Source organism: Arachis ipaensis, chromosome B5 (assembly GCF_059453495.1).
Source record: "Arachis ipaensis isolate K30076 ecotype BB chromosome B5, ASM5945349v1, whole genome shotgun sequence".
Taxonomy (NCBI): Eukaryota; Viridiplantae; Streptophyta; class Magnoliopsida; order Fabales; family Fabaceae; genus Arachis; species Arachis ipaensis.
Window position 1 is genome coordinate 98,766,122 of NC_142440.1, and position 24,103 is coordinate 98,790,224.

Genomic DNA, 24,103 nt, shown 5'->3' on the forward strand with positions numbered 1-24,103 from the left:
TCTTCCAATCATGCGTGCTCCCTTCCATGGCAAGCTGTATGATCCTCTCGGATGAAAAACACCAGGTACGATCTCTGCACGGCTAATCAACTGTCGGATTTCTCGTCTCGGATGAAAAATACCAAGTACAGCTACATCATGGCTAATCATCTGTCGGTTCCTGCTAGCATCGGAATAGGACCCTTGTCCTTTTGCACACATTCACTGCGCCCAGCATTCGCAAGTTTGAAGCTCGTCACAGTCATCCCTTCCTAGATCCTACTCGGAATACCACAAACAAGGTTTAGACTTTCCGGATCTCAGGAATGGCTTCCAATTGGTTCTAGCCTATACCACGAAGATCCTAATCTCAGGGACTCGGTCTGTGTATTAGAAACCCAAGAGATACGCACTCAAGCTGTCGCCCAATGACTACGTTGAGCTCAGATAGAACGGGAGTGGTTTCAGGCACGCGTTCATAGGTTTGAGAATAATGATGAGTGTCATGGATCATCATATTCTCTATATTGAAGTACAAGTGAGTATCTTAGAATAGAATCAAGTGTGATTGAATAGAAAATAGTAGTAATTGCATTAATTCATGAAGAACAGCAGAGCTCCACACCATAATCTATGGGGTGTAGAAACTCCACCGTAGAAAATACATAAGTGAAAAGAGGTCTAGGCATGGCCGTGTGGCCAACCTCAAATGTCTAAGGACTAAACGTCCAGGGATGATAAAAGATGATAAAGTCTGATAAAGTCTCCGAATACAATAGTAAAAAGTGCTATTTATACTAAACTAGTAACTTAGGTTTACAGAAAATAAGTAACTAAGTGCAAATAGTGCAAAAATCCACTTCCGGGGCCTACTTGGTGTGTGCTTGTACTGAGCATTGAGCTTTACACGTGCATAGGCTGTTCATGGAGTTAAACGCCAGCTTGGGTGCCAGTTTGGGCGTTTAACTCCAGTTCTGGTGCCAGTTCTGGCGTTTTACTCCAGAAAAAGGGTCTTTGGCGGGCGTTTGAACGCCAGTTTGGGTCATCAAATCTCGGGCAAAGTATAGACTATTATATATTGCTGAAAATCCCAATATGTCTACTTTCCAACGCAATTGAGAACGTGCCAATTGGGCTTTTGTAGCTCTCAAAAATCTACTTTGAGTGCAGGAAATTACAGCATCTGCATCTGCAGTGCTTTTTCAGCCTCTGAATCAGATTTTTGCTCAGGTCCCTCAATTTCAGCTAGAAAATATCTAAAATTACAGAAAAATACACAAATTCATAGTAAAGTCTAGAAATGTAATTTTTCCGTAAAAACTAATAAAAATATAGTAAAAAGTAACTAAAACATACTAAAAACTATGTAAAAACAATGCCAAAAAGGGTATAAATTATCCGCTCATCACAACACCAAACGTAAGTTGTTGCTTCTCCCCTAATGACTGCGCATCATGTACCCTTTTTCTTATCTAAAAGAACCATAAAAAAGAGCATAATCTCATTTATCAATACAATTTCATGAACCAAATGATATATATTATGGTACATTGCTTTGAAATAGGTTGTGCTGAATTTCAGGTGATAAAAGCAAGAAAAGGGGAAGGAAAACAACAAATAAGAATGGGCGTGTGAAGCTGGGCGTGCCACTTGAAGTTCTGGGCATGGCACGCCAAGCTTTTGAACTAACTTTCAACAATGGGCGTGCCACTTGAAGCTATGGGTGTGGCACGCCAAGCCAACATTCCAGCAAAGAAGGTTGAAGAATTTTACATGGGCATGCCACTTGGTGCTATGGGTGTGGCACGCCAAGTTTGTGAAGCCAAGATGTCAAAGAGGGCATGCCACTTGGTGTTTTGGGCGTGGCATGCCAGGCTTAAGTTCCAGAGGAGTGATTTTGAGCCCCACTATGGGTGTGGCACGCCAAGCATTGGGCGTGGCACGCGGGGGCATATGCCAGCCTGACCTCCTCTCATTCAAATGAAGATATCTTGAGCTACATAACTCCAAATGAGATGATTCTAGTGCCATTAAAAATTAGACATCCAGGGATTTCCAACCATATATAACACTTTATAATTAACACTGGAATGGAGGAAGATATTGACCCCGAAAACACATGGAGAAACACACGTCACTGCAGAGTTACCAGCCTGACCTCTTCATCTTCAAAGGAACATAACTTGAGTTGTAGAGGTCCAAATGATGTGATCTTTGTGGCGTTGGAAAGATGAAATCAAGAGCTTTCCAAAGATATATAACATATGGGGCGTGGCATGCCAGAAATGGGCGTGGCACGCTGGGCTACCTGACAAACTGACCTATCCACCTTCAAATGGGAATAACTTGAGCTACAGAGGTCCAAATGCGTTGATTCTAAAGGCGTTGGAAAGCTAACATCCATGGATTTCCAACAATATATAATACTTCATGGTGGACATTCAATTCAGTGTTGCAAAGTGGATCATACTCCAAAGGGCAAAATCAAGTGGGAGTGGCACTTGGAACCACACGCCAACTTCTCCCTGCAGCCCCCAACCTTCAATCAAGCCCATTCCAACTCTCATTCAAGCCACACTTATCAACCAATCAAGGCCACAAGAAGCATCTAGAATAGTTTATTTTCATTTTATTGTAATTTGCTTTTAATTTCATTTAAGTTTGTAATTTAGGAGAGCCTATATAAAGGCCTTAGTTTCATAGAATTAGGCATGGCTGGATTGGGGGAAGTCTTCGGACCCTCTCTATTCACCATCAATTTCTTCTATTTTCTTTCTTACTTTGTAAATAATTTAGTTATGAATTACTAACTCTTTCCATTGGGAAAGAGAGCTTTATTATTTTTCAATGGATTGATTGTTTGTATTCTTCTTCTTCTCTTCATCTCTCTTTGATTTACTAGAAAGAATTTTTTTCTTCATGATAGCATTCAATTATCTTGGAAAAGAGATTAAATGTAATTGGGTTTTATGGGAACCTTGGAAGAGGAAACATAAAACCATGCTTGAAATTCTTTCTCACACTTGAATAAGATTTGGGTTTTGGTGTTTGGATATGGTGATATATAATCCTCCCTCTACTTGGACCTAGGAAAGTGTGTGGTATAATCAGGGAACAAGCTTGATCTCTTCTCATGAGCAATTAGACCAAGGAATTAGCTATTGATCGAGATTTGAGAGATTGAGTCACCAAGGGATTGGGGCTCAATCAATCATGATTGCCAAGAGTTCAATGAGTTGCATGATTGAAGATGAGATGAAATCAATTAATCCGGAGAATGCAATATCTCTTGATCCCAATGTTTATTTTATCTTTCTTTCTTTTATTTACTTTATAGTTATTTATTTTTCTGCACTTTACATTTCCAGCACTTTACTTTCTTGTACTTTATTTTCTTTGCTATTTACTTTCTTGCACTTTATTGCTTTCCTTTACTTTCATCTCATTTACATTTCCTTGTTGCTTATCACTTCAAATCTGAATAGTTTAACTAGGATAATCAAACAACTATTGTTTGCCTTAATCCGTTAATCCCTATGGGATTCGACCCCAGTCCTAGTGGGTTATTACTTGACGATATTTGGTGCGCTTGCCAAAGAACGGATTCATCACATCATTTTTGAATGGGGTGTGAATTCCGGTCATCATCCCCAAGCAACTAAAAACAAAATAGGATAAAAAGAAGAGAAAATACAATAAATCTAAAAAATATCAATGAAGATTAGTTTCAATTAGATGAGCGAGACTAGTAGCTTTTTGCTTCTGAACAGTTTTGGCATCTCACTTTATCCTTTGAAGTTCAGAATGATTGGCATCCATAGGAACCAAGAATTCAGATAGTGTTATTGATTCTCTTAGTTCAGTATGTTGATTCTTGAACACAACTACTTTATGAGTCTTGGCCGTGACCCTAAGCATTTTGTTTTCCAGTATTACCACCGGATACATAAATGCCACAGACACATAACTGGGTGAACCTTTCCAGATTATGACTTAGCTTTGCTAGAGTCCCCAGTTAGAGGTGCCCAGAGCTCTTAAGCACACTCTTTTTGCTTTGGACCACGACTTTAACCACTCAGTCTCAAGCTTTTCACTTAACACCTTCACGCCACAAGCACATGGTTAAGCACAGCTTGGTTTAGCCGCTTAGGCCAGGATTTTATTTCTTTGGGCCCTCCTATCCATTAATGCACAAAGCCTTGGATCCTTTTTACCCTTGCCTTTTAGTTTAAAGGGCTACTGGCTTTTTCTACTTGCTTTTTCTTTTTCTTTCTCTTTATTTTTCTTTATTTTTTTCGCATTTTTTTCCGCAAGCTTTATTTTTCACTGCTTTTTCTTGCTTCAAGAATCAATTTTATGATTTTTCAGATTATCAATAACATTTCTCTTTTTTCATTATTCTTTCAAGAGCCAACAATTTTAACATTCATAAGCTTCACTGTTAAAAATATGCACTGTTCAAGTATTCATTCAGAAAACAAAATGTATTGCCACGACATCAAAATAATTAAGCTAATTTCAAGATAAATTTTGAAATTCATGTACTTCTTGTTCTTTTGCAATTAAAAACATTTTTCATTTAAGAAAGGTGAAGGATTCATAGGACATTCATAGCTTTAAGACATAGACACTAGACACTAATGATCATGTAATAAAGACACAAACATAGACAAAATATAAAGCATAGAATTCAAAAAACAGAAAAATAAGAACAAGGAAATTAAAGAATGGGTCCACCTTAGTGATGGCGACTAGTTCTTCCTCTTAAAGATCCTATGGAGTGCTTGAGCTCCTCTATGTCTCTTCCTTGCCTTTGTTGCTCCTCCCTCATGGCCTTTTGGTCCTTTCTGATTTCATTGAGGATAATGGAGTGCTCTTGGTGCTCCATCCTTAATTGCCCCATGTTAGAACTCAAATCTCCTAAGGAGGTGTTGAGTTACTCCTAGTAGTTATGTGGAGAAAAATGTATCCCTTGAGGCATCTCAGGGATTTCTTGATGATGAATTTCTCCATGCTCTTGTTGAGGTCCATGAGTGGGCTCTCTTGTTTGCTCCATCTTTTTCTAAGTGATGGGCTTGTCCTCATCAATGAGGATGTCTTCCTCTATAACAATTCCAGCTGAATTGCATAGGTTACAGATGAGATGAGGGAAGGCTAACCTTGCCAAAGTAGAGGGATTGTTCGCCACCTTGTAGAGTTCTAGAGGTATAATCTCATAAACTTCTACTTCCCCTCCAATCATGATACTATGGATCATGATAGCCCGATCTATTGTAACTTCAGACCGATTGCTAGTGGGAATGATAGAGCGTTGGATGAACTCCAACCATCCCCTAGTTACGGGCTTAAGGTCAAGCCTTCTTAATTGAACCAGCTTGCCTCTTGAGTCTCTCTTCCATTGAGCTCCTTCCACAGAGATGTCTATGAGGACTTGGTTCAATCTTTGATCAAAGTTGACCCTTCTAGTGAAAGGATGAGGATCTCCTCTCATCATTGGCAAGTTAAATGCCAACCCTTACATTTTCCAGACTAAAATCCAAGTAATTCCCCCGAACCATTGTGAGCCAATTCTTTGGGTTCGGGTTTATACTTTGATCATAGTTCTTAGTGATCCATGCATTAGCATAGAACTCTTGAATCATTAAGATTCTGACTTGTTGGACTGGTTTGGTGAAAGCTTCCCAACCTCTTCTTCGAATCTCACATCAGATCTCCGGATATTCACTCTTTTTGAGCATGAAGGGGACCTCGGGGATCACCTTTTCTTGGCCACAACTTCATAGAAGTGGTCTTGATGGACCTTTGAGATGAATCTCTCCATCTCCGATGACTCGGAGGTGGAAGCAATTGCCTTCCCTTTCCTCTTTCTAGAGGTTTCTCTGGTCTTAGGTGCCATTAGTGGTTATGGATAAACAAAAAGATTGAAGGTGGTAAGGAGGGGTGTTTATAGGGTAAGAGAGAGGGGGAAGTCGTGTATGAGGGGTTGGGTTTGGGAGGGAAATGTTTTGAATTTGAATGGTGAGGTAGGTGGGCTTTTATGATGGGTTTTTGTGAGTGGTGAAGGGATTGTAGGGAAGAGGGTAGGATTTGATAGGTGAATAGTGTTTGGGGAAGAGGTATTGATGGGATTGGTCAAGGGTATTTGGAGAAGAGTGTTATGGAAAGGTGTGAAGAGGAGAGAAGAAGAGGTGGGGTAGGTGGGGATCCTGTGGGATCCACAGCTCCTGAGGTGTCAAGGAATTCTGCTCCCTACACCATTCTGGCGTGTAAACGCCCTCTGTGTGCCAATTCTGGTGTTTAACACCAGCTCTGCTACCTTTTCTGGTGTTAAACACCAGTTTGCTGCCCCTTTCTGGCGTTTAACGCCAACCAGACACCCTTTTCTGGCGTTAAACGCCAGTTTGTCTGCCAATTTTGGTGTTTAACGCCAGCCAGACACTAGACACCCTTTTCTAGTGTTAAACGCCAATCTGCCTGCCATTTCTGGCATTTAACACCCAGAATGCTGCCAGACTGGGCGTTAACCACCCATTCTGCTATCCTTACTGGCGTTTAAACGCCAGTAAGCCTGTCCTCCAGGGTGTGCTATTTTTTATGCTGTTTTTGATTTTGCTTTAATTCTGTAGCTGTTTTTATGACCTCAGATGATCATCAACCTAAAGAAAATATAAAATAACAATGGAAAACAAAGATAAATATAATTAAATAACATTGGGTTGCCTCCCAACAAGCGATTCTTTAATGTCAATAGCTTGACAGTGAGCTCTTAGAGAGCCTCACAGAGACTCAGAGCTTGATGATGGCCTTCCAACACCAAACTTAGAAGTTGAGTATGGTGGCTCTGTTTTACTCTGTATTGAGAGAAGCTTTTCATGCTTCCTCTCCATGGTTACAGAAGAAGATCCTTGAGCCTTGAACACAAGGTAGTTCTCATTCAATTGAAGGACTAACTCTCCTCTGTCCACATCAATCACAGCTCTTGCTGTGGCTAGGAAGGATCTTCCAAGGATGATGGATTCATCTTCATCTTTCCCAGTGTCTAGGATTATGAAGTCAGCAGGGATGTAAAAGCCTTGAACATTCACTAAGATATCCTCTACAACTCCATAAGCCTGTTTCCTTGATTTGTCTGCCATATCTAGTGAGAATTTTGTAGCTTGTACCTCAAAGATCCCTAGTTTCTCCATTACAGAGAGTGGCATGAGGTTTATTCCTGACCCCAGGTCACACAGAGCCTTCTTAAAGGTCATGGTGCCTATGGTACAGGGTATTAAGAATTTTTCGGGATCCGGTTTCTTCGGAGGTAATTTCTGTTGAACCAAGGTATTCAGTTCATTGATGAGCAATGGAGGTTCATCCTCCCAAGTCTCATTACCAATTAACTTTGCATTCAGCTTCATGATTGCTCCTAGATACTGAGCAACTTGCTCTTCAAGAATATCTTCATCTTCTTCAAAGGAAAAATACTCATCAGAGCTCATGGATGGCAACAGTAAGTTCAGTGGAATCTCTATGGTCTCTATATGAGCCTTAGATTCCTTTGGTTCCTTAATAGGGAACTCTTTATTGGTCAGTAGACGTCCAGCAAGGTCTTCCTCACTGGAATTCACTACCTCTTCCTCTTCTCCAAGTTCGGCCATGTTGGTTGTATTGATGGCCTTGCACTCTCTCTTTGGATTCTCTTCTGTATTGCTTGGGAGAGTACTAGGAGGAAGTTCAGTAACTCTTTTACTCAGTTGACCCATTTGTGCCTCTAAATTTCTGATGAAGGACCTTGTTTCAGTCATGAAACTGAGAGTGGTCTTAGATAGATCAGAGACTATGGTTGCTAAGTCAGAGAGGTTCTGCTTAGAATTTTCTGTCTGTTGCTCAGAAGATGATGGAAAAGGCTTGCTATTGCGAAACCTATTTCTCCCACCATTATTATTATTGAAGCCTTGTTGAGGCTTTTATTGATCCTTCCATGAGAAATTAGGATGATTCCTCCATGAAGGATTATAGGTGTTTCCATAGGATTCTCCCATGTAATTCACCTCTTCCATTGCAGGATTCTCAGGGTCATAAGCTTCTTCTTCAGAGGAGGCTTCTTTAGTACTGCCGGATGTAGCTTGCATTCCAGTCAGATTCTGAGAAATCATATTGACTTGCTGAGTCAATATTTTATTCTGAGCCAATATGACATTCAGAGTATCAATCTCAAGAACTCCTTTCTTTTGAGTTATCCCATTATTTACAGGATTTCTTTCAGAAGTATACATGAAGTGGTTATTTGCAACCATCTCAATGAGTTCCTGGGCTTCTGCAGGCATTTTTTTCAGATGAAGAGATCCACCAGGTGAGTGGTCCAATGACATCTTGGACAATTCAGACAGACCATTATAGAATATACATAAGATGCTCCATTCTGAAAGCATGTCAAAAGGACACCTTCTGATCAATTGCTTGTATCTTTCCCAAGCTTCATAGAGGGATTCACCTTCCTTCTGTCTGAAGGTTTGGACTTCCACTCTAAGCTTACTCAACTTTTGAGGTGGAAAGAATTTGGCCAAGAAAGCATTGACCAACTTTTCCTAAGAGTTCAGGCTTTCTTTAGGTTGTGAGTCCAACCATATCCTAGCTCTGTCTCTTACAGCAAAGGGAAAAAGGATAAGTCTGTAAACCTCAGGATTAACCCCATTGGTCTTAACAGTGTTACAGATTTGCAAGAATTTAGCTAAGAACTGATGAGGATCTTCCAATGGAAGTCCATAAAACTGACAATTTTGCTGCATTAGAGAAACTAATTGAGGCTTAAGCTCAAAGTTGTTTGCTCCAATTGCAGGAATTGAGATGCTTCTTCCATAGAAGTCGAAAGTTGGTGCAGTAAAGTCACCAAGCACCTTCCTTGCATCTCCACCATTCTTGTTATTTTCGGATGCCATGACTTCTTCTTTTTCAAAAATTTCTGTTAGGTCCTCTTCAGAGTGTTGTGTTTTAGCTTCTCTTAACTTCCTTTTCAGAGTCCTTTCAAGTTCAGGATCAGCTTCAACAAGAGAACAGCAAAGAAGAGGAATCCTCTATGTCACAGTATAGAGATTCTTTTATGTGAGTAGAAGAATAGAAGAATAGAATGAAGAAGGGAGAAGAAGAATTCGAACACAGAGAGAGGGAGAGGGTTCGAATTTTTAAGAAGAGAAGTGTTAGTAAATAATTAAAATATTTTTGTTTTTATTTTAGTTATTAGTTATAATTCGAAGTTTAAGAAGAGAAATAAAATTAAATTAAAATTTAAAATAATTAGTTAATTAAAAAGAATTTTAAAAAAATTGTTAGTGGTTTTTGAAAATTAGAAAGAGAAAAGTAGTTAGGTGGTTTTGAAAAAGATAAGAAATAGTAAACATTTTAAAATTAAAACAAACAAGTCAAGTGGTTAATTGAAAAAGATTTGAAAATAAATTTTGAAAAGATAAGAAGTTAGAAAAAGATTTTGAAATTAAGTTTTGAAAAAGATATGATTGAAAATTATTTTGAAAAAGAAATTTAAAAAGATATGATTTTGAAAATTAAAGTTGATGACTTGACTAACAAGAAACTAAAAGATATGATTCTAGAATTTAAAGGTTGAACCTTTCTTAACAAGAAAGTAACAAACTATAAATTTTTGAATCAAAACATTAAATTTTAGCAATAATTTCGAAAATTATGAAATAAAATTAAGAGAAAGATTTTGAAAATTTTATTTTGAAGAATTTTCGAAAAACATGAAAGAAAAATGAAAAAGATTTGATTTTTGAAAAAGATTTGAAAAGATAAAATTTTTAAATTAAAATTTTGACTTGACTAATAAGAAACAACTAAATTTTTAAAATTTTTTACCAAATCAACTCAAAATTTCGAAATTTATGAGTGAAATAAGGGAAAGATATTATTTTTTTTTATTTTTGAATTAATGAAGAAAGAGAAAAACAACAAAATGACACAAAACATAAGAATTTAAGATCAAAACAATTAATACATGCAAGAACACTTTGAATGTCAAGATGAACACCAAGAACACTTTGAAGATCAAGATGAACATCAAGAACATATTTTTGAAAATTTTTAAGAAAAGAAAGACATGCAAGACACCAAACTTACAAATTTTTAATATTTAGACACCAATAATTCGAAAATGCATATGAAAAACAAGAAAAGACACAAAACAAGAAAATTTAAAGATCAAACAAGGAAAATAATAAAAAACAACTTGAACATCAAAGAAGAACACAATGTATGAGTTTTCAAAAATTTTAAGAAAATTAAAACATGCAATTGACACCAAACTTAAAATTTTGACACAAGACTCAAACAAGACACACAAAATCTTTTTTGTTTTATGAATTTGTTAAATTTTTTTGTATTTTTCGAAAATATTTTGGAAAAAGAAAATAAAGAGATTCAAAATTTTTAATAAGAATTCCAGGATTCGTGCAATGTTAGTCTAAAGCTTCGGTCCAAAAGAATTAGACATGGCCAAATGGCTAGCCAAGCTTCAGCATAACAATTACAAACATGTCCTTTCTACAAATGAAAGTAGAAACCTCGGTCCAAAAGTTTAGACATGCCTTAACAGCCAGCCAGGTTTCAACATATCTCATGAAGCTCTAGAATTCATTCTTAAAAATTATGAAGAACACATTTATTTTTGAATTTTTCAAAAATTAAAAATAAAAAGTTTAAACATAAAATAAAATTACCTAATCTAAGCAACAAGATGAATCGTCAGTTGTCCAAACTCGAACAATCCCCGACAACGGTGCCAAAAACTTGGTGCATGAAATTGTGATTCACACTTTTCACAACTCCGCACAACTAACCAGCAAGTGCACTGAGTCGTCCAAGTAATACCTTACGTGAGTAAGGGTCGATCCCACGGAGATTGTCAGCTTGAAGCAAGCTATGGTCATCATGTAAATCTCAGTCAGGCGGATTCAAATGGTTATGAGGTTTTGATAATTAAAAGATAAATAAAACATAAAATAAAATAAAGTTACTTATGTAATTCATTGGTGGGAATTTCAGATAAGCGTTTGGAGATGTTTTGTTGCTTCTGAACCTCTGCTTTCCTATTGTCTTCTTCCAATCATGTGTGCTCCCTTCCATGGCAAGCTGTATGATCCTCTTGGATGAAAAATACCAGGTACGATTTCTGCACGGCTAATCAACTGTCGAATTTCTCGTCTCGGATGAAAAATACCAAGTACAGCTACCGCACAGCTAATCATCTGTCGGTTCCCGCTAGCGTCGGAATAGGACCCTTGTCTTTTTCCACACTGTCACTGTGCCCAACATTCGCAAGTTTGAAGCTCATCACAGTCATCCCTTCCCAGATCCTACTCGGAATACCACAGACAAGGTTTAGACTTTCCGGATCTCAGGAATGGCTGCCAATTGGTTCTAGCATATACCACGAAGATCCTAATCTTCCGGACTTGGTCCGTGTATTAGAGACCCAAGAGATACGCACTCAAGCTGTCGCCCAATGACTACGTTGAGTTCAGATAGAACGGGAGTGGTTGTCAGGCACGCGTTCATAAGTTTGAGAATAATGATGTGTGTCACGGATCATCATATTCTCTATATTGAAGTATGAGTGAGTATCTTAGAATAGAATCAAGCGTGATTGAATAGAAAACAGTAGTAATTGCATTAATTCATGAAGAACAGCAGAGCTCCACACCTTAATCTATGGGGTGTAGAAACTCCACCGTAGAAAATACATAAGTGAAAAGAGGTCTAGGCATGGCCGTGTGGCCAGCCTCAAATGTCTAAGGACTAAATGTCCAGAGATGGTAAAAGATGATAAATTCTGATAAAGTCTCCGAATACAATAGTAAAAAGTGCTATTTATACTAAACTAGTAACTTAGGTTTACAGAAAATAAGTAACTAAGTGCAGATAGTGCAGAAATCTACTTCCGGGGCCCACTTGGTGTGTGCTTAGACTGAGCATTGAGCTTTACACGTGCATAGGCTATTCTTGGAGTTAAACGCCAACTTGGGTGCCAGTTTGGGCGTTTAACTCCAGTTCTGGTACCAGTTCTGGCGTTTTACTCAAGAAAAGGGTCTTTGGTGGGCGTTTAAACGCCAGTTTGGGCCAATTATATATTTCTGGAAAGTATGGACTATTATATATTTCTGGAAAGCCCAAGATGTCTACTTTCCAACGCAATTGAGAGCGCGCCAATTTGGTTTCTCTAGCTCCAGAAAATCCACTTCGAGTGCAGGAGGGTCAGAATCCAACAGCATCTGCAGTCCTTTTTCAGCCTCTGAATCAGATTTTTGCTCAGGTCCCTCAATTTCAGCCAGAAAATACCTGAAATTACATAAAAACATACAAACTCATAGTAAAGTCCAGAAATGTGATTTTTTTCATAAAAACTAATAAAAATATAATAAAAAGTAACTAAAACATACTAAAAACTATGTAAAAACAATGCCAAAAAGGGTATAAATTATCCGCTCATCAGCGTGCCACACCCAAAACACCAAGTGGCATGCCCATTGATATTTTTCTTAGTGTGCCATGCCCAAAGTCTCAAGTGGCATGCCTTTGATGAGGTCTTGACCCTTCTCTTCTGAATAATTGGCCTGGCGTGCCACGCCTCAGACCTGGCATGCCACGCCCTTGTTAGAGTCTTTCCTCACCCTTTCTGGTTAAGTACACTGGCGTGCCATGCCCAGGACTCAAGCGGCACACCCATGATGGTGGTGTGGGCTCACAAGCTTGGCATGCCATGCTCATAGTACCAAGTTCCACGCCCATTGAAATTGCTCCTTCTCCTCTCCTCTGGACCATTGTACTGGCGTGCTATGCCTTCGACCTGGAGTGCGACGCCCAACTTGGAGGATAGAACTGGCGTGCCACGCCCATTTTCAAGCTTAGTCATCCCTTTTCTGGAGAATAGAGCTGGCGCCTAGCATGCCACACCCAACAATGGCGTGCCACGCCCATAGTGAATCATGGAGAGCCTTCTTTGGACATTTTGTCTGGCGTGCCACGCCCATAACACCAAGTGGTACACTTTTGATAAACCTTCAATAATCCTTCCCTGGAAATGATAACTGGCGTGCCACGCCTGGCCTTGGCGTGACACGCCTGGCCTTGGCGTGCCACGCCCATTGAATTCTTCATGGGCTCTCTCTGGGAAGTATAACTGCCGTGCCACGCCCATAATAATCCTTCAATTTTCCTTCTGGAAATAATAGCTGGCGTGCCACGCCCTGTTAAAGATAATGGCTTTTGCATGAAGTGGCACACCCAGCATACACGCCCAGCTCCTTTTCTTGCTTTCTTCCTCTTTTGTTGATCTTTTCACCTGAAATCTAAGCAAGACTCATTTCAAAGCAATGTCCCATAAATTGATCATATAGTTCTTGTAAATGCATCAAATGAATGAGAATTCACTACTTCTATGGTCCTTTTAGATGAGAGAAAGAGGTAGATGATGCATGTCATCACAACACCAAACTTAATTTTTGCTTGCCCTCAAGCAAATTAATGTGAATTGTTCTAAATGATTGAAACTTGACCCTTAAGAGAATGCAATCAACAATTAGAGACAAAGACTAAGTATTAAATTATGCACGAACTTAGTTATTTGCTTTTGTCCTACAATGAAAACCTTAGACCTTTGAGAATCTCCTTAAGTGCCTGCTTTTGGAGCCCTTTCTATTGATTGTCACCTTGAAGTAGTAAGGTTTGTTATTTTGCTCTTTTTCTTCTTTCATTATCCTTTTGTTTCCTTGTTTGACCATGACTCTAGGTATTTTATCTCAAGACGACCCTTTAAAGTAAGCTTTCAATTAGCACTCCCGAACCAGTTAGTTTTAGGGTACTAGGTGTTGAGACACCCCTAAGAATTTACTTGCTCAGGTCTCTCTTCTTGACACATCTTCACACAAGCATCTACTAGGATCTTGGCTCTTTGAGCTATTTGTTTCTCTTTTTTCTTTCTAGTAGTTGATGCTCAGAACCTTGGGTCTTGCTTACTACTTCTTGGTTCTATTTATATTCAAGGGTCATCCTTAGAATCTACTTGATATGTCCTCTATGTCTAATTGTTCATTATGGATTACTCACTTCCCAAACTTCAATCCATGACTCTATACTTGTTCATCATCTCTTATTTTAAATTAAACTCACTTGGGTCTTAGTTTTTTACTTTTGCTTTGTAACAACTCATCATTGACTCTTTTTTTTTAAACAAGTTAAATTTATTGATGTTGTGAAACTTGACAATAAACATTTTCTTTCTCAAAGTAAAAACTGGAATTCAAGGACTCATAGAAGGACTCTAAAAAAACCAAACAGCTAACATCTCAAAACAACCACTAAGCAGTAAATTCAGAAAATAGATTTCAACATGGGACTCAACAACCTTTACTTGTCATGATGCTTCTCCCTTGATTAGTGCATTGGTCCCTTCCCCTTATCCTTTTTCTTGGAGGACTCCATTCTTCTTTGTTGAGGCTCCTTCTTGTGCTTGAGTGTCTTTTGGCTTCCAAAAGCCTAGCCTCCTCATGAAAGTCTTCTCATCCTCTTGTTGCTTAGCCGCAATCTCCTATTGCCTGGCACTAAGCTCTTCCATTCCTTTCATAACTATTGGATAGTTGGGGTTCAGGGTGGCTACCACATTACACAAGTTATTCAGCTTTGCTTGTGTGTTTATGTCATATTGTCTTTTTGAGTAGTTCTAGCCTCATAGAGGGACCTAAACTCAGCAAGATTCCTCTATTGAACCATTTGTTGCTCCAAAATTTTGTTGAGGCTGCCTTGCATTTCTCCCCAATGGAATTGCCCCTGCTGTTCCTTAATTTGCTCTATATTTCCTTGAAGATGCTGGATGCTCTCTTGCATTTGTTCCCAGTGCTTCTGTTGCTCCATAAGTTGGTTAATGTCTCCTAGTATATGGTGGATGTTCCCCTGCATCTCTTCCCAATTAAAACCTTCTAGAAATTGTGCTTCAACTTGTGGGATTGGTGGTTGAATATATGCCTCTTCTTGTTGTGGTTGCTCTTGTGGTTGCTCTATGCTCTATTGCCCTTTGTAGTGGGTTGACAGCCACCACTTTTTCCATCTTTTTGGCGATTATTGGCTTGTCTTGCTCTAGCAATGTCTCATCTATAATAGTTTCCACTCCAGCCTCATCACATAATCGCTGGATAATGCTTGGAAAAGCCAGCCTTGTACTGTCCTTGGTGTTGTTAGCACCCTCTGAATGTTTCTTGAAATCATCTCTCCCACATTCACATTTTTCCCTTTCAAGATGTTGTAGATCAACACAGCTCTCTCTATAATCACCTCTGAAGTATTGGAGGTAGGGTTGAGGGATCTCCTTACAAAATCCAGCCACCCTCTAGCTTGAAGACACAAATCTCTCCTTTTTAGTTGGCCTGGTTTCCCATCTTTGTCCTTGATCCACTCTGTGTTGAGAACACAAATTTCATTTAGAATGTCTTTGAATTCGGAATCAAGTTGCTTGATTCTTTCTTCATTGCTCTAGGAGGATCTTGTGCGCGTCACTTCCAACACCCTTTCTAAGTTTGCCGGGCTGTAGTCAATATCCTTCCCTCTTACAAAGCTTAAATGAGTGAGTTGTTGCCCTGGCTGTGGAATAGCATTGGCATAAAACTTTCTCCCCAAGCTCACCACCACCTTCTTTGGTGGATTGCACAAGATTGCCCAGCCCCTACTGTTGATCTCATTGGTGATTTTTCTGTGCTCATCTCTTCCCAATTGGAAGCCAATCTCAGGGATGATTTGCCTCTCACTCACCCACCCATAGAATTGGTTTTGGTGGAAGAATGAGAGGAACTTATATTCATTGTAGCTTGAAGAGCCAGAGAAAGTTTCCTTGGTTTTTCTTTTCTTTGAGCCGGTGGCCTTTGGTGGTGCCATTTGTGGAGTGATGAAAAGGGTTAGAAGAAAGAAGGAGAAGAAAAGCAAAGCAAAAGAGATTTTGCTCAACACCAAACTTAGGACTTGATTGTCCCAATCAAGAAATCAAGAAAGCAAGAAAGAAAGAAAGAAAGCAAGAAAGTAAAGAAGGGGAAGGAGTGGTGATACAGAAGAGAGAAGAGAAGTGTGTAGTGTGTATAAGAGGGGTGGGTGAGTGCATTATATAGGGGGGAAAGAATAATCTGGAAGGGTGCAATTGATTGCAAATTTGAAAGTTTTCACACTTGGAATTGGCGCCTAGTGTGGGAGAAGTGCCAATTCAAAAGGTGGTTCAGCTTTCTTCAGGTTGTGATTTCCAAAGTGTGAATTTTGACTCCCTTGACTTGATGAGTGATCAATGTCTTGTGGGCTCCACCTCTTCCTAAAAATTCAGTTACAAAAACTCTCATTAGTGATCAAGGATTGCTTCATTTTCCTCCAATTAATTGGCATTCATTTTGTTTGTCTCTTGGACACCAAACTGAAATTCATTTCATCTGGTAACTGGCTCATGATTAAACTTTATTGTATACATTATGAGTGAAAGAAATTTAATTCTTCATACCCTTCCACTTCTACTCTATGTGTACACAATTAAGTAACCTTTTCATTTCTCTCACCAATTTACAGAATGCATTAGGATACCAATTAATTGGGCTGAACTTGGATGCACGAATAGAATTCTTATGGTGGCGGCCACGCCAAACTTAATTTTCGGCTTACTCTTAAGATCAATTAAATTGTTAATACGTAAGCTCAAAAAAATATTAGTGGGCTGGTGGTCACACCAAACTTAGTTTTTCAGTCATTTTCTCAACCCAATTAAAGACATCACATAGTAAAGAATACAAAGTTACATGTTCAGCGAGACTAAGAAAACTTTTGAAGTTAAAATCTAAAATGCTACCAACTAAATAACTAACATTAGAAACTGGAAAGCAATTAACCAAAGTAACTAAACATAAACTAATCTAGAAAGCTTGAAATTGAAAGGATATGAGTATTGGAGTGCCTCCTAACTAGCGGTTCTTTAACGTCATTAGCTTGATGGTTCTTCTTCTTCAGCTGAGGTTGTAGTTCACTCTTTGCTCATCCAGTGAGTCTCCCAAGTAATGCTTAAGTATGTGGCCATTGACAGTGAAAGTCTTCTATGTTTTCTCATCCATAAGCTCCACATGACCATAAGGGGACACTTTGATGATTGTGAAGGGCCTTGACCATCTTGATTTCAGCTTCCCTGGGAAGAATTTAAGCCTTGAGTTGTATAAGAGAACCTTTTGGCCTTCTACAAACTCCCTTCTTGACAGCTTTTGATCATGCAATTTCTTTGTTTTCTCCTTATAAATATTGGCATTTTCATAGGCTTGAGTTCTGAATTCATCTAACTCATTGAGCTGCAACAACCTTTTTTCTCCAGCAGCTTGATTATCAAGGTTTAACATCTTTAGAGCCAAAAATGCTCTATGTTCAAGCTCTACTGGTAGATGACAAGCTTTTCCAAACACCAATTGGTATGGAGACATGCCAATAGGTGTCTTAAAAGCTGTTCTATAGGCCCCATAAAGCATCATCCAACTTCTTGGACCAATCCTTCCTAGAGTTCCCAACAGTCTTCTCAAGGATCTTCTAAAGCTCTCTATTTGAAATTTCAGCTTGACCATTGGTTTGTGGATGGTATGGGGTGGCTACCTTGTGCTTAACACCATACTTGAGGAGGAGGGTCTCTAGTTGCTTGTTGCAAAAGTGACTTCCCCCATCATTTATGAGAGCTCTTGGAACCCTAAACCGGCTAAATATATTCTTCCTCAAGAAGTTGATCACTACTTTGTTGTCATTTGTTGATATTGTTATAGCCTCCACCCATTTGGATACATAGTCTACAACCACTAATATGTAGTTGTTTGAGTATGAGGGTGAAAAAGGTCCCATGAAGTCAATCCCCCAAACATCAAACAATTCCAACTCCATGATGAATGTTTGTGGCATCTCATTCTTCTTGGGTAGGTTTCCAACTCATTGACACTCATTGCACATTGTCACAAACTCTTTTGCATCTTTGAATATGGTAGGCCAGAAAAATCCACATTGCAACACTTTAGCTGCAGTCCTTTCTCTACTAAAGTGCCCTCCATAAGTAGATCCATGGCAATGCCAAAGAACCTCTTGTCCTTCCTCATGAGGGATGCATCTTCTTAGAAGTCCATCAGCACACTTCTTAAAGAGGTAAGGCTCATCCCAAATGAAATGCTTGGCATCATTGATGAGCTTTCTTCTCAAGTGCTTGTTGATGTTGGATGGTAGCTCTCCAATGGCCTTGAAATTGGCTTAGGTCTGCAAACCATGGAGCTTCTTGGAGCATCATCAATTGCTCATCTGGGAAGCTCTCATTTACACCAAGGTTGTGTGCTTCATTGTCCACGTGTGGGATCCTTGATAGGTGATCTGCCACCTTATTTTCTGCTCTACTTCTATCCTTGATTTCAATGTTGAACTCTTGGAGTAATAGGATCCATCTTATTAATCTAGGCTTAGACTCTTGTGTGGTTAGTAAGTATTTGAGAGCTGTATGGTTAGTAAACACAATTACTTTAGAACCAATAAGGTAAGATATAAATTTATCAAAAGCAAAGACTATAGCAATGAGTTCTTTTTCTGTGGTGGTATAGTTCCTTTGGACTTCATAAAGAACCTTGCTTGCATAATAAATGACATGCACAAGCTTGTCTCTCCTTTGTCCTAATACAACACCAATGGCAAAATCTGATACATCACACATCAATTCAAAAGGTAATTACCAGTTTGGTAGTGCTATAATAGGTGCAGAGGAGATCTTACTTTTAGGCTCATCAAAAGCTTGCATACATTCTCTATCAAATATGAATGGTACATTAGAGACAAACAAGTTGCTTAAAGGTTTGGCAATTTTCGAAAAGTCTCTAATGAACCTTCTATAGAAGCCAACATATCCCAAGAAACTCCTAACTGCTTTGACATAGGAAGGTGGGGGTAATTTTTCAATCACTTTCACGTTGGCTCTATCTACCTCTATGCCTTTCTTAGAGATTTTGTGGCCAAGGACTACCCCTTCGGTAACCATAAAATGACACTTTTTCCAGTTCCAAACTAGGTTAGTCTCTTGGCATCTCTTGAGCACCAAGGCTAGATGGTGTAAGCAATTAAGAAAAGAGTCACCAAACACTGAAAAATCATCCATGAAAACCTCAATAAACCTCTCAATCATATCAGAAAAAATGGATAGCATGCACCTTTGGAATGTGGCCGGTGCATTGCACAAACCAAAGGGCATACGTCTATATACAAAAACACCAAAAGGGCAAGTGAAAGATGTCTTTTCTTGGTCCTTAAGATCTACTACAATCTGGTTATAGCCTGAATATCCATCCAAGAAACAATAATACTCATGTCTAGCAAGCCTCTCCAACATTTGATCCATGAAAGGTAGAGGGAAATGATACTTCCTTGTGGCTTCATTGAGTTTTCTGTAGTCTATACACATGCGACATCCAGTCACTGTTATTGTTGGTATTAGCTCATTCCTCTCATTTTGCACAACTGTGATTCCCCCTTTCTTTGGAACCACTTGAACAGGGCTCACCCAAGGACTATCTGAGATAGGGTAAATTACCCCTGCTTGCCATAGCTTTAACACTTCTTTTTGCACTACTTCCTTCATTGAGGGATTCAATCTTCTTTGTGGCTGGATTGATGGCCTAGTATCCTCCTCAAGAAGGATCTTATGCATGCACATTGAAGGGCTTATCCCCTTTAAATCTGAAAGTGTCCACCCAATGGCATTGATGAGAGGAACTTTTGCGTGGTCTAAAAATTTGCGGATAAATTCTCGTTGCAAGTATAGTTTCTAAACCTTCAAAAGTCCTTTCATACAAACGTTTTGGTTGTCACAAGTAACAAACCCCTAAATAAATTGTTAACCGAAGTATTCAAACCTCGGGTCGTCTTCTCAAGGAACTGCAGGGAAGTATGTTCTTATTATTGGTTATGGAGATTGCAAATTTGGGGTTTCAAGAATGGGGAACAAATATGACAAATAATTTAAATGGCAATTAAAAATAAATAAATACTGTAAAGCAAACTTTTGGCAAGGGATGAGAAATTAGAAGTCCAGATTAGTTACCCTTCTCAATAATAAAGAAGACTGAATCTTAATTCCACTTAGTTAACCTTTACTAAAGCAAAGGGAAAGTCAATGGACTAATTTGCTTGATCTTCGAATCCTATTTATTTTCTAAGAAAAGGTTGGGATTATTGAAGTTCAGTTCAATTAGCAAAGATAACAGTTATCAATTATATTGAGCTAAGATAACTCCTGAGTTACTGATTTCTTAACCAAGACCAAAAGGGGAAGAGTAAATCTATTGGAATAAAGATGTCTTCAGAGTAAAAGCAATAATAGCATAAATAATAGAAAGCAATATTAAACTGAAATACCTCAAATAACATTAATTCAAATAATCTGGAACATAGAAGAATTCATAAATTAAATGGCAAAGTAAATAATCAACTAAAGTAATGGAATGAATAAAAGTGTAAGGGAAGCTTAAAATAAAGGAACATTAAACCTGGGATTGAGAGACACTCCTAAAACTAAGAGAAGTCCTAAATCCTAAGAGAGAGAGGAGAGAACCTCTCTCAAGACTAACCTAAATCATGAGAAGTAACTAAATTGGCGAGCTCGCTTTGAATGGATGCATTTCCACACTTTATAACCTCTGGTCTATGCCTTCTGGACTTGGATTTGGGCCAAAAAGGGCTTCAGAAATCGCTGGGAGCGTTTTCTGCAATTTCTGGTGCGTGGCTTCTGTTGCGCGTCTGCGTGGGTCACGCGGTCGCGTCATTCGGAGCTTTTCTTGTCACGCGGTCGCGTCAGTCATGCGACCGCGTCATATGTGTTTTGCTTAAGGCGCGCGGTCGCGTCAGTCATGCGGCCGCGTCGCTGTTGATTCGCGCTTGGCATGCGTCCGCGTCGCCCATGCGATCGCGTGGATGCTAGTTTCTTTAGAAACTCCGTTTTGTGCTTTCCTTCCATTTTTTGTATGTTTCCTTTCCATCCTATGAGTCATTCCTGCCTTAGAAGATCTGAAACTACTCAACACACTAATCACGGCATCGAATGGAAACAAATGTAATTAAAATAATTGATTTTAAAGCATACGAAAAAGGTTTTTCACATACATCACCTAAAAAGGAAGGGAAAGTAAAACCATGCAATTATTATGAATAAGTGGGTGAAGGATTGAATAAATCACTCAAATTAAGCACAAAATGTATCATAAAATATGGGTTTATCAACCTCCCCACACTTAAACAATAGCATGTCCTCATGCTAAATCCAAGGTAAAAAGTAAGGTTAAAGTGGTGGAATGTCATGCAATGCAATCTAATCTAAATGCAATCTACCTAGATGAATGATGCATCATGCAATTCTAATTTTTATTTACTTGAATATAAAGCTTGCATGTAGTTAAATTAATTCACATTCTCAAGGAGTCATGTATATATATAGCCAAACCTTAGATAGTGATAAAGTGCCTTTACAATTGAGATGTGAGAGAAAAACATTTTAAAAACTTGCAAGACAACTAACAATTTAAACAGAGATAAATGTTAATGAGCTATTGAACCCTCACTGGATTTTGTGTTTACTCTCTAATCACTCAGTGTTTATTGGGTTAATTACTCTATTCTTCTTTTTATTCTTACTTTCTATAACTTTGTTCTTCATCTAACCAATCAACAATCATAGAATATAGTCATACCAAAAATCATGAGGTCTTAAGTAAGGTTGTAATGGAGCCAAGGTAAAGGTAAGGGTATATGTATAAGGCTAAGTGAGCTAATAAGTGAATCCTTAATTAGACTAAGATCTCACCTAACATACATACTTTCTAAATCAAAGCTTCTTTACCTATTTTCCATATTTTCTCACTTTTGATGTTACATGCTCATATCTAACTATTTATTTTCATCCCATGTGCATTGCTTTATTTCATAATTGGGGAATTCTTTTTGTGTCCCCTTTATTCATAACACTTTTTTTTTTGTAGTGCACATGGTAATTCAATTATTGATTTTACATCAGCATGCTTCCCAAAACTTTTTATTTGAGTTATTTTATTCTTTTCAACTTTTCTACCTTTTATTTTTATTATCCATGTTCCCAATAGGTTTTCCCACATTTAAACTATACATAATTTTCTATCTTAAGCTAACCAAGGATTCAACTTGGGATTTTATTTTGTTTTTCTGCTTAAGGCTAGTAACGTGGCTTATAGAATAAAAGGAGATTTAAAGGCTCAAGGGGGCTAACAAGGGTGATGTAAAAGGTAGGCTATTTTGGGATTAAGTGAGCTAAAATCAAATAATGGCATCAATCACTCTCTTGGTATGTACCTACATTCTATAATCGGACATATAGATTAAAACAAAGTTAAGAACACCAGAATATAAAAGAAGGGCGGAACACACAGGAATAAAAATTATGGTTTGAATGTAACCATACAATTAAGCTCAAAATTCACAGGCTATGTGTTCTCTAGCTCAAAAATCATTTATCACTTATGTATGTCATGCAAGTTTAGTTAAAAATTTCCATTATTTTCTCAATGTAAAACTTATATTGAATGGCTTTAAAGTTCTAGTGTTTCTCCTTGATGAAGTGTTGTTCACTAACATGTAATGCTATATATACAAGGTGTGGGTTGTTTTGATTCTGTTAAAGTCTCTAGTTTACTTCTTTTTTCTTTTCAATCTATTCTGAGTTATCTTATGCTAAAAAGGGTAAACTATACTAATCAATCCACAATTTCTATAACTAATAAGTTAGAATTGCAACTAAACTAAGTGGCTAAAATATGAACTAAAAATGCAAAATGCAGAAATAGAGTATAAATACATGAACAACAATGTATAAGTACTCAGAAAATAAAAATAAAAATAAAGAAAAAAATACAGAAAAATATCCAAAATAAAAGAAAAAGAGTCTGTAGTGGTTCACCAAAATAATATGCCAGAGATGGCGACCTCCCCACACTTAAAATGTAGCATCGTCCCTGATGCTCAGTCAAGCAGGGTGTGAAGGGGTGTCATCACTGGAAGGATGGGTAGCTGGGGTCTCTGAGGTGGTGATCTGAGGGTCTGACTGCTGTGGAGGAGATGCTAACTGAAGAGGGATCTCAGGGTCTACAGCCTGAATCTGGGGTGGAGCCTCCTGATGGTGTGCTGCCAGCTGGGTGCCTGCCTGCTCTGCCTCCTGCTGTGGGTGGGTCTCTGCCTCGGGCGCATCCGCCTCCTCCTCAGATGCCTCGGATGGTGTGTCGGGCTCGGAGGGGATGTCGCCAGATCGTATCATCAGCTTCAGGTGCTCATAGCGTTGCTTGTTGCGACGCTCCATCTGGTCAAGCCGTCGAAACAGGCGGTGCACTAGATGATAGATGGGCTCTGGGGCAGGTGGAGGTGCAGTGGTGGTGGCAGGTGTAGCTGTAGAGGAAGAGGGGCCGACAGATGGTGTGGCAGTGTCACCAGGAGCAGTGAGGACTGGAGGTCTGTAACCCAAGGCAAGAAAGTTCCTGCTGTGCGGGATGATCTTCTTGCATTCTGCAGCAGGTGGCCTCTCATCAATATCCTCCCAAGGCACGTCAGCTCGACGGCCTAGCTGTGTGATCATGTATGGAAAGGGAAGAGTGCCTCGGACGTGGACCCTGGCCATGTAGAACCGGATAAAGCGTGGCAGGTACAGGTCCTTACCCTACATCACACACCATAGGAGGGTGATCATAGTGGTAGGTATATCGGTCTCGCGAGTACTCGGCATAATGAAGTTGCTAAGTATCTGATGCCTGATGAGCGGAAAATTTGTACGCTTTTTGGCATTATTTTTAGTATGTTTTTAGTAGGATCTAGTCACTTTTAGGGATGTTTTCATTAGTTTTTATGTTAAATTCACATTTCTGGACTTTACTATGAGTTTGTGTGTTTTTCTGTGATTTTAGGTATTTTCTGGCTGAAATTGAGGGACTTGAGCAAAAATCAGATTCAGAGGTTGAAGAAGGACTGCTGATGTTGTTGGATTCTGACCTCCCTGCACTCAAAATAGATTTTCTGGAGCTACGGAACTCAAAATGGCGCG

At 38.8% G+C, this 24,103-nt stretch overlaps 1 non-coding gene across 1 annotated transcript; it reads left to right on the forward strand.

Annotated features, from left to right (window-relative positions):
* The first annotated feature begins 8,387 nt into the window (after nt 1–8,387).
* LOC148565118 (small nucleolar RNA R71) lies at nt 8,388–8,495 on the forward strand. Its single transcript, XR_015884415.1, has one exon. It is a non-coding gene; the product is annotated as a small nucleolar RNA R71 (small nucleolar RNA).
* The last annotated feature ends 15,608 nt before the right edge of the window (nt 8,496–24,103 follow it).